The sequence below is a fragment of the Poecilia reticulata genome, unplaced genomic scaffold (genome assembly GCF_000633615.1).
Source record: "Poecilia reticulata strain Guanapo unplaced genomic scaffold, Guppy_female_1.0+MT scaffold_219, whole genome shotgun sequence".
Lineage (NCBI taxonomy): Eukaryota > Metazoa > Chordata > Actinopteri > Cyprinodontiformes > Poeciliidae > Poecilia > Poecilia reticulata.
In genome coordinates, this window is record NW_007615023.1 from 309,930 (window position 1) to 325,934 (window position 16,005).

Below are 16,005 nucleotides of genomic sequence, written 5' to 3' on the forward strand. Positions count from 1 at the left end.
GGACCTGAAGTTCACCAAACGTCTGAACATTCAGTCACTGAAGGAAAAAAATAATATATTTCTGTATTTTATTTAATGACCCAAATGTTAGAAAACATCTGAACTTCAGCCAGTAGAGACAAACCTGACCTTCCATTCAAGTGATGGTTATATTATAACGTTTTGTCGTTTCTGCTTAAATGTCAAGTTAAATAATTTAGAACAAAAACGACTAAAGTGACCAGGTTTAGATCTAATCTGGGGATATTTTAGCTCAGAGTTAAATTAAATTTATCAGACTGAAATGAAGAAACTGGGCCAGTTAGTTTACATATTTAAGAAATAATAACCTGAACGACCCGAGTGGAAACAGCAACATTCCCTAAAGCTGCAATAAACTTCATTCAGTTTCACAAAATTTAAACCACAAATTATTTTGACCATTTTTAACCCAAAATGAGAGAAAAATCTAAATTATGAATCTCCTCTCATCTCACTGCTGTTCAAACACAAATATGTATATTTAGTCCAATCAAAGATACTTTTTTAATCATCAACAGGGATTAAAAAGTTCAATTACAGATAAAACGATACAAATAAAGAAATCATGTTTTYATTTTCAGGGTAAAAACCAGTTTATACAGTCATATTGTATAATCATGTTAAATTAAAATAACTGCTGCGTTAAACAGACGGAGCCACAGATGATCAGCAAAACGTCAGATTCTTCATTCAGCTGAGCTCCACGAATCTGTCAGCAGGAAGACAACATGGCCGCCGCCGCCGTGAACCAGGAAACGTTTCATGAAGAAGAGCAGAAACCTTCATGATGGTCAGCTGGTCTACAGTCTGAGCGAAGAGCAAAACTCTCACAAACCGGAGCGACTTCTTTACTCCACAATCATCCAGATCTCTGGAGGTTCTGGACACAAACCGGGCCGAACAATAATGCTAACCAAATTTCAGCTACATAATAAATGATTTAAATAATGATTCAGTGAAGCTGCTGTAACATTGAGGGTTAATCTCTGTTGCTGTATTTTATTCCAAGCATCAGATCTGACAGGCTGGATAAAGAAACTAAACTGTCATTTTCAGAGTAATAAAGTGGGTAAATAAAACTCATCACCAGTTTTCTGAGTGGATTCATTTTAAATGCCACTGACACCGAATCGCCACCAGGTGTCAGCAACAACCCATCTAGCAACATGCAAAGAAATCAGAAAACATAAATGAACATGTGGTAACATGGAAACACCAACATTATTCCTTCAAGGTTTCAGGCGGAAAAGAGAATAAAGTTATCATAAAATTGGTCAAAAAGCCCAGGACCATTTGTGGAGAGTTTCAGAAAGACCAGGAATAATAAACCGTTTCATATCAAAGCATTCAGCCACACGGTCTGTAAACTCACCAGACTCCACTGACATGGTTTATATGAACAGCTCTCTTTATACGAGAGCTTTTTACTGGTCTATGTGGAAGGTTTTCAGTTTAGAGTAACGAGTTTTAATTCATGTGTGTGTATGGAAGTTAATCCTGATCTGTGTCTCCAGTGGTTCCATTGTCATGTGGAGAATAAACTGTTAAATATATTGAGCTAGATTATTGTTTTCACTTTGGGAAAATGGCTCAAAGCTGACAGTGGAAAACATGTAACAATTTTAGGAGAAGCAGGATGGTTTCACTCTCACTCTCCTTGTTTACTGCGAGACTCTTTGGCTTCAGAGAATTGGAGCCTTTCACAGAAACGTTGGATCAGAACCAAGATCTGTTGCTCTCTCCCAAATAAAGACACTCCTGAAATTCCCCGGTGGGCCAGACAAGACTTGTCTGTTTGTGCAGCTCATCTCAGTAATGTGCTGCAATTCAAGGCGTCTTTACATGAGGAGAGCATGAAAAAGAAGGAAAATGAGTTAATAGATGCAGACGAAATTAATGAGGTTCTCATTATTAATCAAGATCAACAAAGACCTGAGAGATCTGAAGGCTGGACCAGCAGCAGGGTTCTGGACCAGCAGCAGGGTTCTGGACCAGCAGCATGGTTCTGGACCAGCAGCAGGGTTCTGGACCAGCAGCAGGGTTCTGAACCATCAGGTTCTGGACCAGCAGCAGGGTTCTGGACCAGCAGGTTCTGGACCAGCAGGTTCTGGACCAGCAGCAGGGTTCTGGACCAGCAGCAGGGTTCCGGACCAGCAGGTTTCTCTGGTTTGAGACTTTAGTCCTCTGGTCCTGAAATGTTCTGCAGCTGCTAGAAGATCCACTGTGGAACCGTAGCTGATCTAATTTCCTGTCATGACCAGAGCCAATGGGAGCAGATAGATATAGAACCAGGAGAGTCCTAGGACTGAACCTTGGGGTTCCCCACATGTGACCTCTGACCTCTCTGGACCTCTCTGAGAAGTTTCCTACTGAAACAGAGTTTCTTTATGTCAGATCCAAACCAGTTAAGTTCTGGACCAACCCAACTCGCCGTTCCACTAATATGTCATGATCAACACTGAGGTCCAACAGAACCAGCACTATGGTTCTCCTTCCGTCTGTATGTTTGTGGATGTCATTAAACACTTTGACTAGGCCAGTCTCAGTAACGTGGTAACCATGGAAACCAGACTGGAAGACATCAAAGCGGTTGGTTATCGTTAGGAAGCTATTTAACGGCTTAAACAGCTTTTTTGATGAACAGGAGGTCAGAGGTCAGACTGTAGTTCTTCAGTAGTGATTTGTCCAGATTGTTCTTTTTATCAGTGGTTTGATATTTTCTGTTTTTAAAGCCTGAGGGGAAAAAAACCTGGAGGCTCATATGTAAAGTGTGTACACAGAAAAAAATGTGTGGCGCCACATTTTACACTCAAGTCAGCATGTATTAAAATAAAATGGCGTGAAAGTTTGAGAAAATATATGGAAACTTTTACTTGCCATGAAAATGTGCAGCAGCTATCAAGACTTTTTCCTTTTTTTATTGTTAAAACATAAACAATGAAACTGAACCGCATTTATCCCCATACAATAAGGTATAACAATTATACACGCACAAAAACATGAAAATAAATATAGCTAAAATGATTGAACAATCATCACATGCAAACAGTAATATTTTTGTCAAATGTGTGCACACATTTATAATAATAGAGGTTTGTTTATATTAACTTCTGGATAAATTGTGGCCACTTATTTCTTAGATTTGTTTTATATTGTTTATTTCCTTTTAACTCTTCTTCCAGTTTCTTTTTAAAGTCTGTTTGGCTGTGAACCCAACAGTTTGACCTCAGTCACATAAAATAAGTCTAGATTTTGCTATAATTTTTATTTTTTTTCAGTGATTTGATGCACAGACTGATGTCACTGAAAAGGAAACAGGTGTCAGATCAGTAGACCGTACTTGTACAATGAGGGCAGGCGTAGCACTGCTGGAGAAAGTCGCAAAGGACTCAGTGTAGTCAGAGATTATATTGATCTGCTGAGACGGGTTCATGAGCCTTCAGAATCTGAAGAACTCGCCCCAGCATGAAAGAGGGAAACCGGGAGGAGTCGTGCATTAACAGTAGCAGCTGGAGCCAAAACCGCTTCATTCTGCCATTCACACACACATTCACACACTGATGGTGGAAAGATACCGGGTGTTAGCCACAGCTGCTCTGGGGCAGAGTGACAGAGGTGAACATGCTCCATTTTAGACATATTGGGATGTATAAAGGAAAGGTGTGCTGTCACATGCGTGTGCATGTTTTATACATCGGTGAGACGCATTTTCTAAATTTGCTCCAACACCAATTTGTAGTGTGAAGCTGCTCCTTCCTTTGTATAGAAGGGCCCTCACGACTCTGACATTTACTATTTTAATCAGATCAAATTCATTTATAAGCAGAACTTTCTTAAGGAAGTTGTGGTTTGGAAATCAAGACAGCAGGAGCAAGAGCATAATTGCTCTATAATTTCTTCTAAATCTTCAATTCAAATTCAAAAACTTTATTGATCCCAAAGGGAAATCAAATGCTGTAATTCATATTAACACAAATTCTTCAAGGAGTTGCTGAAAATGCTGGTCACTGTTGGCAGGAAGGATCTCCAGTAGCAGTCTGGACTGCACTGAACCTGAAGAAGCCTCTGACTGAAGGTGCTCTGCCTTCCCAAGATAGTCGCCTGAAGACGATGGTCAGAGTTGTTCATAATTTTCTTGATTTTATGAAGAATCCTTCTTTGCATAATCATCTCCCAAGGTTCTACATTCAGAACCAGAACAGAACCAGCCTTCCTTATCAGGCTGTTGAGACTTTATGTTCCTGGTTCTGATGCTGCTGCCCCAACAGACGACAGCAGAACAGATGGTTCTCTCAACAACAAACTGATAAAGATCTGCAGCACCTGGCTGCAAACCTTGAAGGATCCAGAAACCAAGTCTTCCTCCTTATAGATGCTCCACTGATAAACCCAACAACTGCAGAGTAGCCGAGTATTTCTGTAGAGGACAGATCAGATTTGTGCTGAATCTGAAGTGTACAGAGTGTAAAGGAATGGAGAGAGTACAGTTTTTGAAATGTATTCATTTTTTCTGCATTTACTTGGTTTGGGCATAGCATTGGTACTGGTTCTGGTCTAGATGTTCAGATTAACCCCGTTACTTTTTTTTATAATTTTCTCATCAAAATAGTTGGCAAATCCATTGCAGTTCCTGTTAGAGTTCAGCTGGTGAAGTGACAGGGCGGTTTGTCAGCCTGTGGCAAACGAGGCACAAGCATTGTTGATGTTTTTATTAATGATTTCCACACACACATTTCCTTGTATGCTTTAGTGTTGAGTGAAAACTTTGTAAATTTCATTATAAACGTGAAATTGAGTTTTACGTCATTTACATTTGACCCTTCGACAGACGTCTTTCACTTGGAGCAGTTCTCCATGGAGATTTCTTCCTACCAGGCATGAATGTCAACTTTACAGGAGCACTGAGATTATCTACCAGCTCATCTACTGGGTCACAGCATGCAGATGAGAGGGGAGAGCAGATCTGCTTAAAAATCTATTGTTGATCATGAAATAATATTGATCAGCTGGCTCATTTAAATAAACATTGTAATTTATGCATTGACCATTTATGATTAAATGTGAGCATGAAAATGGTACAAAAAGGTACAGCTGTGATTTATAAAGACAAATGACCTGCTGCTGTACATACACATGGTTCTATAAGTCAGATTTATTTTTTATGTGCACCATTTTCATCTTTTCGGCATACACATACTTTTAGTATCAATTCTGCTTAATTCTTTATAATTTAGACCCCAGATTATTTTAACTTCCTCCATGACTTGGGAGATAGACCTAAGTTAGTGACTCTGCGATGGGAAGCTGCAGTGAGATGGTAGCCGGCACGCAGCATTTGTTCATACATGCCCTTAATATTAGGACATTATGTTTACTTTCAGTTCTGCGCTGTTGCAACATGTCCTGACTATTCAGGACAGTAAGACGTTTTCTAGGGTGGAGTTGCTATACAGCAAACTGCCACGATATCTTAAAAACAAGAACCAGATTTACATTTAAAAAGATGACAGAATTTTTCTAATTCATGCACCTTCACTAATGTCACATAAACCAGTGTTTTGTATCCATCACTAACTCCAAGCTGCTCTGTCCTTTCGCTCTCTATTGCCCTGATATTCCCAAAGATTTATCAGAATCCCTGGAATTTTAGATTCTATTTTGTACATTTTAATAACAGCTCTCCAGCAGCTTTCAGTGCTTTGATACCAAAACAAAAGTTCATAATAAATTGTGTTACAAGGACTGGTGTAGACAGACGCTTGATCCAACTGAAAAACCTGTTCCCCTCCTGGCCTGTGGGGACAACTTCCTTCTTCACCAGATGGAAACAAAATTATTCTGTGATTTATATCACAGAAACCAAACTGTGATATAAATCTATACAGTTTGTCAACCCTGTCAAGATGCAGGAGAGGATTAAGCCAACTTGTCTTTTATACTGATGAATAGCAACATTTTACAATATTGTCACAGTTAAATTTTTTTAGTTTAACAAACCATGGCTCTGACACTTTATGAATTATTCCATCATTTTTGATGATTCTCACCACATTCTACAAACAAACAAGGCGATTAGTCCACTTTTTGTTGTTTATTGGAGGTTTAGAAACTATGGCAACTGCTTTGTACTACAGCAAGTGAAAAATAAGCTGATAAACAACTCAAATCGTTTATATTCTACTTTTCCTTGCTTTATGCATCAGTTTTACTTTGCAGGCAGATCTGCTGCCACGGCAACCGACAACCCCTCCGTGACTGCAGAGAAAAGAGGAATATGTTGACCAGAATGCCCTGCACTGTAGTTAGTTTCCTGCTTTTGGAGCGGTCTCCGATCCGCTTGCATTCAAACTGCATCAGATTCATTTTAGTCAGACTGAGACCTGGGTTTTTAGGTGGACCAGAGTTAACTTTTTTGATCTGCATTAGTTTGATTTGTGCATTCACCTCTAGAAAGTTCACATCTGGACTTCTAGATAATCAAACTAGAGTTTGATTAAAGCAAACTAAACAGGGCTGGTGTGAACACGCCCTAAATCAAGGCTAAAACCCACCTGGTTAGAGCTGCTTTTGAACCATAATAAGTGAAACAATGTATTTGGTATAAATTGATTTTGATGATGGCACTCGTCAAAATGGAATGTTACTGGTTTTTCAATTGTTGACTGTATGTTGTTTTTATAACTTTTTACTTTTTGTGTTTTTGTGATGCACTTAATCTGCCCTGTTGCTGTAATGTGCTGTACAAATAAACTTGACTCAACTGGACAGGGACGGCATGATTCTGGAGGGTTGGTCTCTCCAATACTGGACCCAGCACAGCACACAGCTCCAATGCCTAGGCCATCTAAATCGTCTGATAAGCCAGTCAGAGTGGGGCAGAAGATCAAGACTTTTTGACTTTTGTAATGCTTATGATAAAGTTGACCTATGGTTAAGACTCAATATGTAGTTAAGGATCTGACTGAATTGTGATGTGAGGAATTAAAGTATGTAGCCATTTCCCCATTTCCAAAACAAAGAGTACAAAGAGTTCCTTTGTACTAAGGGATATGACACAAACGACTGGGAAAAATGTGGTTCCTGACATTTTCTTGTGAGGGAAAATGTCAGGAACCACATTTTTTCCAGTCAAGTTTGTGTTTTATAAATCTGAACCTTTGCATTAAAAGTGACGTATACAGTTCTCAGGTCCCAGTTTTTGGGTCCTTAAAGCTTCATAAATGAGCCTCCTGGAACCTGCTGAAAAACACGATTTGTACTAAATCACAACAGATTACTTTTTAACATCTTCCAGTTTTAAAATGATTAATAAAATCAATGATTGAAATGTTGACTGCACATAAGTTGCAAAACAAGTTATTGACTCTAGATTCATTATATAAAGAGCATAAAGGCCAAATGTACACTAAACTTTCACATTTGTTGTACTAATCAGTAAAATCAAAGTTTTCAGCGTATAAATCCTTGAACAATGTTGATGCAGTAAAAAAACATAATGAAGGGGGTGACAAAAGCAAAAGCAAAAGCAAAACCTCCTCCTCCTCCCATGTATAAATTTAGTGAACACAGACTCCTTTCAGAGCTTTCTGGAACGAATTGAGCTCAAACAGCAAGGTAAGATCACTGAAAGAAAGCAGGATCGGTTGTTTCAGATTAAATGGTTTTCTAGCATGTTCCAGACTCTGTTATGCTCATTAAATTATGGGATAATTATAAATTGCCGTTTAAAAAAAAATTATCTAATCTTTTATTAAATTTTCAAGGTTTCCATTAGAATATTGAAAATCTAAAGAATCAAAAAATGCTTTGTTTCTTATTTAGCTTTGTCCCTGGTTTATTTGTTCATTGCCTTTCAAAGATTTTTCCTCTCAGGCAACCTGTTGGATAATTAAGCTACAATGTGGACTTCTCATTGGGTTAAAAGGATTTTTTATCCCAAGTTTCTGATTAAATTAAAAAATTATGGACAATCACTGGAAACAAGTGTGGTTTTGAGAAAAATAACATTTCTAACTGTGGTAAAGCAATTTTGAGTAAGACAATTGTATAATAGAAAGAAAAAAATATCCCTCTTAAAATAAAAATGTACTACTTTAATTTATAATAAGGTTGTTAATGGATACTACCAAACTACCAAAATATAAATACAGTGGAGAAATGTTTGTAAGATGTTTTAACATGTTACTGGGAAGAATATATGTATAGGAAGAAAGCAAGAAGTAACTCTGCAGATAAACACATTAAACACACAACTGCAGATTATTTAACTTTGCTGCATGACAGGAAAATAATTAGTTTTTGTTTTCTTTTAGATTTTCTTTTAGAGAACAGAACATCCTCCACCGTCACCATGTTGAGACTCCTCGGCTATAATACCCCCCAAAAAGAGTGAGTAACCCTAAAACAATTACAAGTTAAAATAAGTATATTTATAGCTACTTAAGTGTTTTTTTTTTTGTATTTTCTTCTTCTGTTTTTGATTTTTCACACTTACACATTTCAGATTATCAAGCTAACTTTAATATTAGAAAAAGCTAACCTGAGTACACACAAATTAAGTTTCAAAATGCTGGTGGTTATAAACTCATCCCATTACTCATTCTCCTGTCAAACACTCACATAAAGGATCACAGCTACAGAAGAACCCACAACAACTGAAGCTTAGCACACCTCTCTGCCTGTTAAGGTCAGAGGTCATGATTAAACAATAAGAAACAGAGATGAGGCAAAAAAGGCTTACGCTGGAGAGTTCCAAGGCCAGAACTACTGCTGACCCAAAAGAACCCAAAGACCCGTCTCATATTTACCAAGACGTAAAATGGTCTGGTCAAATTCCACACCTGAATGTGAATCTGCAGTAAATAAATGTGCTTGAAGAATAAATATTAATTAAAATGTAAAAGTAGCTTTAATTAAGTTGTGCATTTATAAAAACACTATTGAATACATTCAAGAGTATAAGAAACTATTGTGCTGGTCATGAATTCTGTTTTTGTGATGTTATGTCAATAATGTGTCTAAAGCAGGGGTCCCCAAACTTTTTCCTGTGAGGGCCACATGACTTTTTCCTTCTCTGGTGGGGGGCCGGAGTCAGTTTGTAACAGAAAAGGTGTGACGATTGCAGGAGTGCCTAAATGTAAAAATATATTGTTTTCCAGAAAGCACAATCAAATAACCCTCTCTGGGTTCTTCACAGAAAAAATCCCAAAATTTTAGTCATAACAGGTCAATTGAATATCATTACTTTCGTGAAAATTTTAACTCACAATACTGACTAACAGGAGCCCTGAACTTGATTCTCTGCAACGAGACGGTTCCATCTGGGAGTGATGGGAGACAATAACACCCGAAGTGTTGCTTATATCCACAGTCTGCTTGGTCTCTACATGGCGAAGCAGCTTGAAGCTTCATTGCCTCATTAGCAGCCGGTCGCCGCATGTTACGCAGAGCGRGCTTGTAATGTGGGACTCACCTAGCGGTCCGGGATAAATCCATTCTCCTGTCTCTTCTCTGGGCCTTTTCCCCTTTGCAAAGAAACTTTCCAAAGACATCTGATCTGTTTCTTACTCATTTTGCTGCTTGTGGGCTCAATGTTGGCGCGCAAGTAACCAGACTTCCAATTATTCACTTCCTGCTAAAGAGCCACCTGGTGGTTGAAGAAAAATCTACATATAAACGGCTTGTAGTCCCGAAAATACGATATATGAAAAAAAATCTAAATGCTCTCTGGTATTGTTCAGGGGGCCGGACCAAATGTGGAGGCGTGCCGGATCCGGCCCACGGGCCGTAGTTTGGGGACCCCTGGTCTAAATATTCAAGATGTAGAAACTGACTGCTTACATATGCACAGTAGTATGATTTCTGTAGAAATTTGTTTACATTTAAAGAAAATAATTTCAAATTGCTTAGTCATGACTACATGTAAAGAAAGAGCGAATCTGTGGTTTGAACTTCAGGGACTATAAAGAGCTTTATTTAGATTTTTAAAAATTATTTTACTGGTGTCTTGTAACATTGTGTATAAAAATATTAATCAAAAAGTAGTAATAACATAAATAATAAATCTATATATTTTGACTTTTTAATTATAATACATCAACTACATTGCTTTCTCTTTCATCTTTCTTTTATGGCCACTCCGCTTTCCAACACTAATCAGGTTGTCCCTATCACAGGTGCGAAGACCAATTGTAGTGGCTATATCTATATATACCCACTATGGCTATATCTATATATAGATATATACAGTGCTGCTTGAAAGTTTGTGAACTAGTTGAGTAGTTTAGATTTTTCTGTTTTTACCACAATTTTCTTATTTTCTCATTACCAGTTTATGTATATGAAATGTCAGGTTTATGTTCATCGATTCCATTTGCTTCTTTTTAGGGAAATGTGTGAGTTGCAAGCAGACTTAATGAAACATGGAGTCAGAGCATCTGCAAAAGTAAATTAACCACAGCTGCACTGGTAAAGACAATCAGATAAAAGACTCAGGTGAAACACATCTGAGTGCTCAAGTAATCAGTTAAGCAATTTTGAGATGCACTGGTTAAAAGGGAGGTCTTTATGCTTTGACCACTGTTGTGTCAAGGCATAAAGACCAGATCAAGAATGCAGAGAGGGAGACATCTGAGGATATCATGAAGAAGGTGGTGTCAGCAAATCAGTCCGGGGAAAGCTATGATACCATCTCAAAAAGATTCCAGCTTCATCCATCCACTAAGACAAATCATTTACAAATGGAGAGCACTACGCATTACCGCAACTCTGCCCAGAAGTGGACGGCCGTCAAAACTTACACAAAGAAGTACCAGAAAAATAATGCAGGCAAAAGCCTGCCTAAATTTAAGTTATACGCCCGACTCTGATGAAAACTTAGGGTGACATAGCACTCAGCATGCAACATTTGTTCATACATGCCCTTAATATAAAGACGTGTGTTGGTTTGCCTTCACTTCTGCACTGTTACAATGTCCTGACTACTCAGGAAAGTTAGATGTTCTTTCAGGGTGGAGCAGCAAACAACTGCCAGAATTTCTTTTTTTTTTTTTAAAAAGGTAGTGGGTTAATGTAGTCATTTATGGAAAATAGCAAGTTTTTTCTTTTTACAAGTCTTTTTTTTTTTGCTATAGGCCAGTGTTTCTCAACCTTTTTCGGGTCAGTGGCCCCCTAGCCTTTATCCAGGTCCCTCACCACCCCCCACCAAAGAATGTGTAGGCTACTTTGCACTGACAATTATTTTATTATTAATGTTACTATCATTATTGTAGATGTTTTGAATCGGCGCACCGATTATGTTTTCCCGTACACTTCAGCGCCTTAAGCTCCTTCACCTCACGCACATAACGGGGTAAATGTAGCGAGTTTTGCCCTAAACGTATCGGCGTCTGGAGGAGAGGGGTCGGGGGGGAGGCGAGCATATGTTTCTATGCTCCTTCGTCGGGGGGCGCCGATTTACGTTTTCGCATCCACCTGAATAATGTGTAGTTGCGCCCCTGCCCATGGCACTTCAACAATATTATTTTACGTTTTATCTGGAAATAGTGTCTGTTTATTCTTGCCATACAGTCTATTAATTATTGCTCGAAAGGTCTTGCCATACCAGTTTATTCCTATGTATTTTAGTTTCTTAGTTTATTCTTGCATTTTGTTCTTGATTCATTTCCATTTAGTTTCATTTGATTAATATTATCCTCTCTTGGTTTATTGCTATGTCCACTTTAGTTTCTTTCCTGTTGCTAGATTTATTTGATTGTTTATTGACCACCAGTAATTTTCACTCATCACCTGCTGCGCCGCCTAATCGTCATGTTTCACATCATGTGTTGATTTTTCACTGTTCAGCGTCGGATTCTCAGTTTTTATGCCAWAATTCACATCTAGTTCGTCGCTCCGTTTTGCCCGCTTCTCATGTTTCAGAGTTTAGCACAATGTGCGGGGCATTCTTTATTTTTTTAACTCCCTAAGGTGCAAGCTGGTCGGGAAGCGCATTGATGGGGAAAAGGCAGACTGACATAAACCTTTTAAAACAACGGAAACAATTTCGGTATTCTGATTATTGAAATTTAAAAGTGCTGTGGTACCGTTGTTCCATCAAACCCGTTTCATGTCGGACCACTTACAGCACCGGTGTTAACGCTATAAAATGAATGCTCTCTATCGTGGTATCACCTATGGAGGGATTTCTTTATTTAAATTAATTTTTCAGAGGGATACACAGTGAGGGTATCGTGATTTTAGTAATTACATGTTTATAAGAGCGTTTTTCTGTTGTGCTTCCATGGAAGCGGGCAGCTTTCAAAGGGAAATAAACTTTTTAAAATAAATTGCTGCTTTGACATGATCACAGAACTGCCAAAACGTAGCCTACATAAATACCAGGCAAAGTGAATCACAGCAGCATCATCAGCCGGTGTAACGCTGAACTGATGCAGAGCTGCGCCATGAAGCTAACAAACACTGAATAGAAGAAGAGCTGCTATCGATACAGTTGCAGCCAGGCATGATTTAATGTTACACAATACAGTTTTACCAAGTTGCTCAAAGTCTAAACTGGCATTGTTKTGCATTTAAGGTGYAAAGTTTACCTTCGACCAAACGCCCCCCAAAGGCATCCCAGCGCCCCCCTTTTGTAAAAATGTCCACCAGCGCCCCCTGCCGTCCTCTGAACGCCCCCTGGGGGGCGGGCACCGCCCACGTTGTGAACCGCTACTATAGGCAGTCAAGTCCTTCTGGTCTGAAGTGACCCAATTCCAATGTTTTTTTTGTTTTTTTTTTTGCTTTAATGCAACATATATCTGATCTATTCATGAGAGTCTGAAAAATACAGGTTGGATTTTTTTTAATTCGACCCAGGCCACTTAGGTATCCGACGTTTTAAAATATGACCAGTATATATATTTTCAGGTCGCATTCATCTGACCTGAAGGTCACTGATTCTCGACAAATCTCACTATTCTGCACCATGATTCTCACAAGCAGGAAGAAAAACAACAACCATGAAAGACTATAATGACAATTAAGTTATTCATTTCCTGCTTCAGTCAGACAACAATCTCAAATATGAAAGCTCAAACAAGGTGTTTCAGCAAAGCTATCCCACTTTTTCCAGCTGCATGCACCCTAATCAGACACACACAATGCGTGTTTTCTCACAATCTATGGGAGAACGATACCTGATGGGAAAACGCGAATCCACATGCCTTCAAGTAGATCTTTTTTTTTAAAACACATGCGCACTTTGTTTCAAAGAACCTAGCACCAACTAGGTGAGACAATTACACGTTTTCGATGTGTATCGTTACTGTGTAAACACAGATCGTAATTAGAACGTTTTTGTGTAAATGACCCAACAAAAACGGAACAAAAATTCCGTTTTTGTTGGATTGTTGTCATGTAAACGCCCCCTAAGCTCCACCGTTAGGATCCATGTTTACTTCCGCAAACACTGAGCACTTTCTTTTTATGGCAGTTGGCAAAACAACATTCAGAAAAATCGGTTCGTTTATGAATGTCGCATCACTATATTGCATACTTTGACCAAAGTATTGCCATACAAGGGACACAGGGCCGGACTTGAGGGCGTGGGCAATGAGCATCATACATAGACATTCAAGTCATACTTTAGACAGTACTTTGTAGAATAAACAAACTAATAAATGACAAGAACCAAAAATAGAACAAGACACATACAAACAAAAATCTAGCAATTAATTCCATAAGTACATGGATAAAAAGTAGAAGGTAACAGAAAGAAATTAAAATACAAATTTAACAGAGAACAACTAAAATGGGGCACTTAAAGGGCTTAATGTATTCTGTGCTACTAAAATTGTTATAAGACTTAGACTTAGATAAAGGGTGTATGCCATTACAACTGGTAAATAAGGGGAGCACCACTCATGGGGTCACATCGAGTGTCAAAGATCTGACATGGTCCAGAAACGGTGACCAGATTCTTGAGAATGTGATTTCAGAGCCTTTGACAGTATGCCTAATTTATTCCAGTTTCATGAACGAAAGGGCATCTTTTATCCAATGAGAATGTGAGGGTGGGAGAGGATTCTTCCAATGCATCAGTATGATACGTCTAGCCAGTAGCGTGAGGAAGGCCACGAGATCAGCATGATGGGGTGGCAGTAACTGGTTTTTGGGGAGAANCTTCCAATGCATCAGTATGATACGTCTAGCCAGTAGCGTGAGGAAGGCCACGAGATCAGCATGATGGGGTGGCAGTAACTGGTTTTTGGGGAGAACCCCAAATAAAGCAGTGAGCGGAGATGGCTGTACTGTGGTCGAGGTGATTACAGAAAGTGAGTCAAAAACAGATTTCTAAAATTGAAATAGAGAGGAATAGGTCCAAAACATATGACCGAGAGTGGCTGGCCCCAAACCACACTTCACACAACTTGAATCCACGTCTGGAAAGATTCGAGCCAGTTTGCTTTTGGACCAGTGTACTCTGTGGACAACTTTACACTGAATAATTCTATGTCGGGCACAAATTGATGAGGTGTGAATGCGTTCTAGAATAGTTTGCCACTTTTCATTATCAATCTCGGTGTTAAGATCATCAGACCAAGTAGCTTGAAGATGGCCAAACCCAGGAGTCACATTGGATGTTAAGAGGTTGTATATTTTTGATATTGTACCCTTTGGAGTGGGACTAATTTCTAGCAGTTGATCAACCAAATTGGGGGCAGGAATTATTGGAAAACCTGGGAAACGATGACGAATAAAGTCTCTAACTTGTAGAAATCTAAAAAAGTGGGCAACTGGTAAGCTCAAATTTGAAGATAATTGAGCAAATGAGGCAAAAGTACCATCTAAGTATAGATCTTTCAGAGAAAAAAGCCCATGGCTATTCCAAACTGAAAAAGTTTTATCAATGAGTGAAGGTGGAAATAAAGGATTAGAGTTTAGTGGTGATAAAAGAGGTATTCTCTGGATCCCAAAATGTTGCATAATCTGAGCCCATATTCAGATTAACAATTATATTGTTAGTGTAAGTTACATAGGAGATGTTGCAGGGGGAAGGCATAAAATAGAGTGCAAGGAAGCAGAGCTACATGAGGCCTCTTCTATCTGTAACCATTTGAGAGTCTCACAGTTCGCGTTGCACCAAAATAACATTGTACGAATATTAACAGACCAATAATAGCACACAAAATTTGGTGTGGCCAGCCCTCCCATTTCCTTACTTTTCTGTAGGATACTCTTTTGTATTCTAGGAGGTTTTCTGTTCCATATGAAATGAAAATGTCCTAAAAAAAATTTTTTGGGGATAAATACTGGTAAACACTGGAAGAGGTACAAGAATTTCAGCAGAACATTCATCTTGATGCAGCTGATCCTGCCTGCTAAAGAAAGTGGCAGCATGGACCAGCGCTGCAAGTCCTGAGTCAGCTGGTCAAGTAAGGGAGTAGAATTAGATTTAAAAAGTTGTGAATATTTCTTAGTTACATGGATTCCCAGGTACTTAAATGCTTGCAGAGAGATCTTGAATGGTAAGCTAGTGAGTGGGTAGGCCATAGCTGCATCATTAATTGGAAATAATTCACTTTTATTAAAGTTCAATTTATATTCAGATATTTGCCCAAACTTTTCAAGCATGTCTAATACTGGAGGCATTGAGGTCTCTGGATCTGAGAGAAAGAGTAACAGGTCATCAGCATATAGAGAGACTTTATGGTCCAGACCACCTCTTGTGATGCCGTGCATGGGACTGGATCTAAGGGCTGCAGCCAGAGGCTCTATAGCAATTGCAAACAAAAGAGGGGAGAGTGGACAGCCCTGGCGAGTTCCACGGCCTAGGTGAAAATATTCTGAGTGGTCATTATTTGTGCGGACACTGGCTAATGGAGAAGTATATAACAGTTTGATCCAGGAAATAAAGGAACAGCCAAAACCAAAATGTCGTAAGGTGTAAAACAAATAGGACCACTCTACTCGATCAAAAGCTTTTTCGGCATCCATTGAGATAAT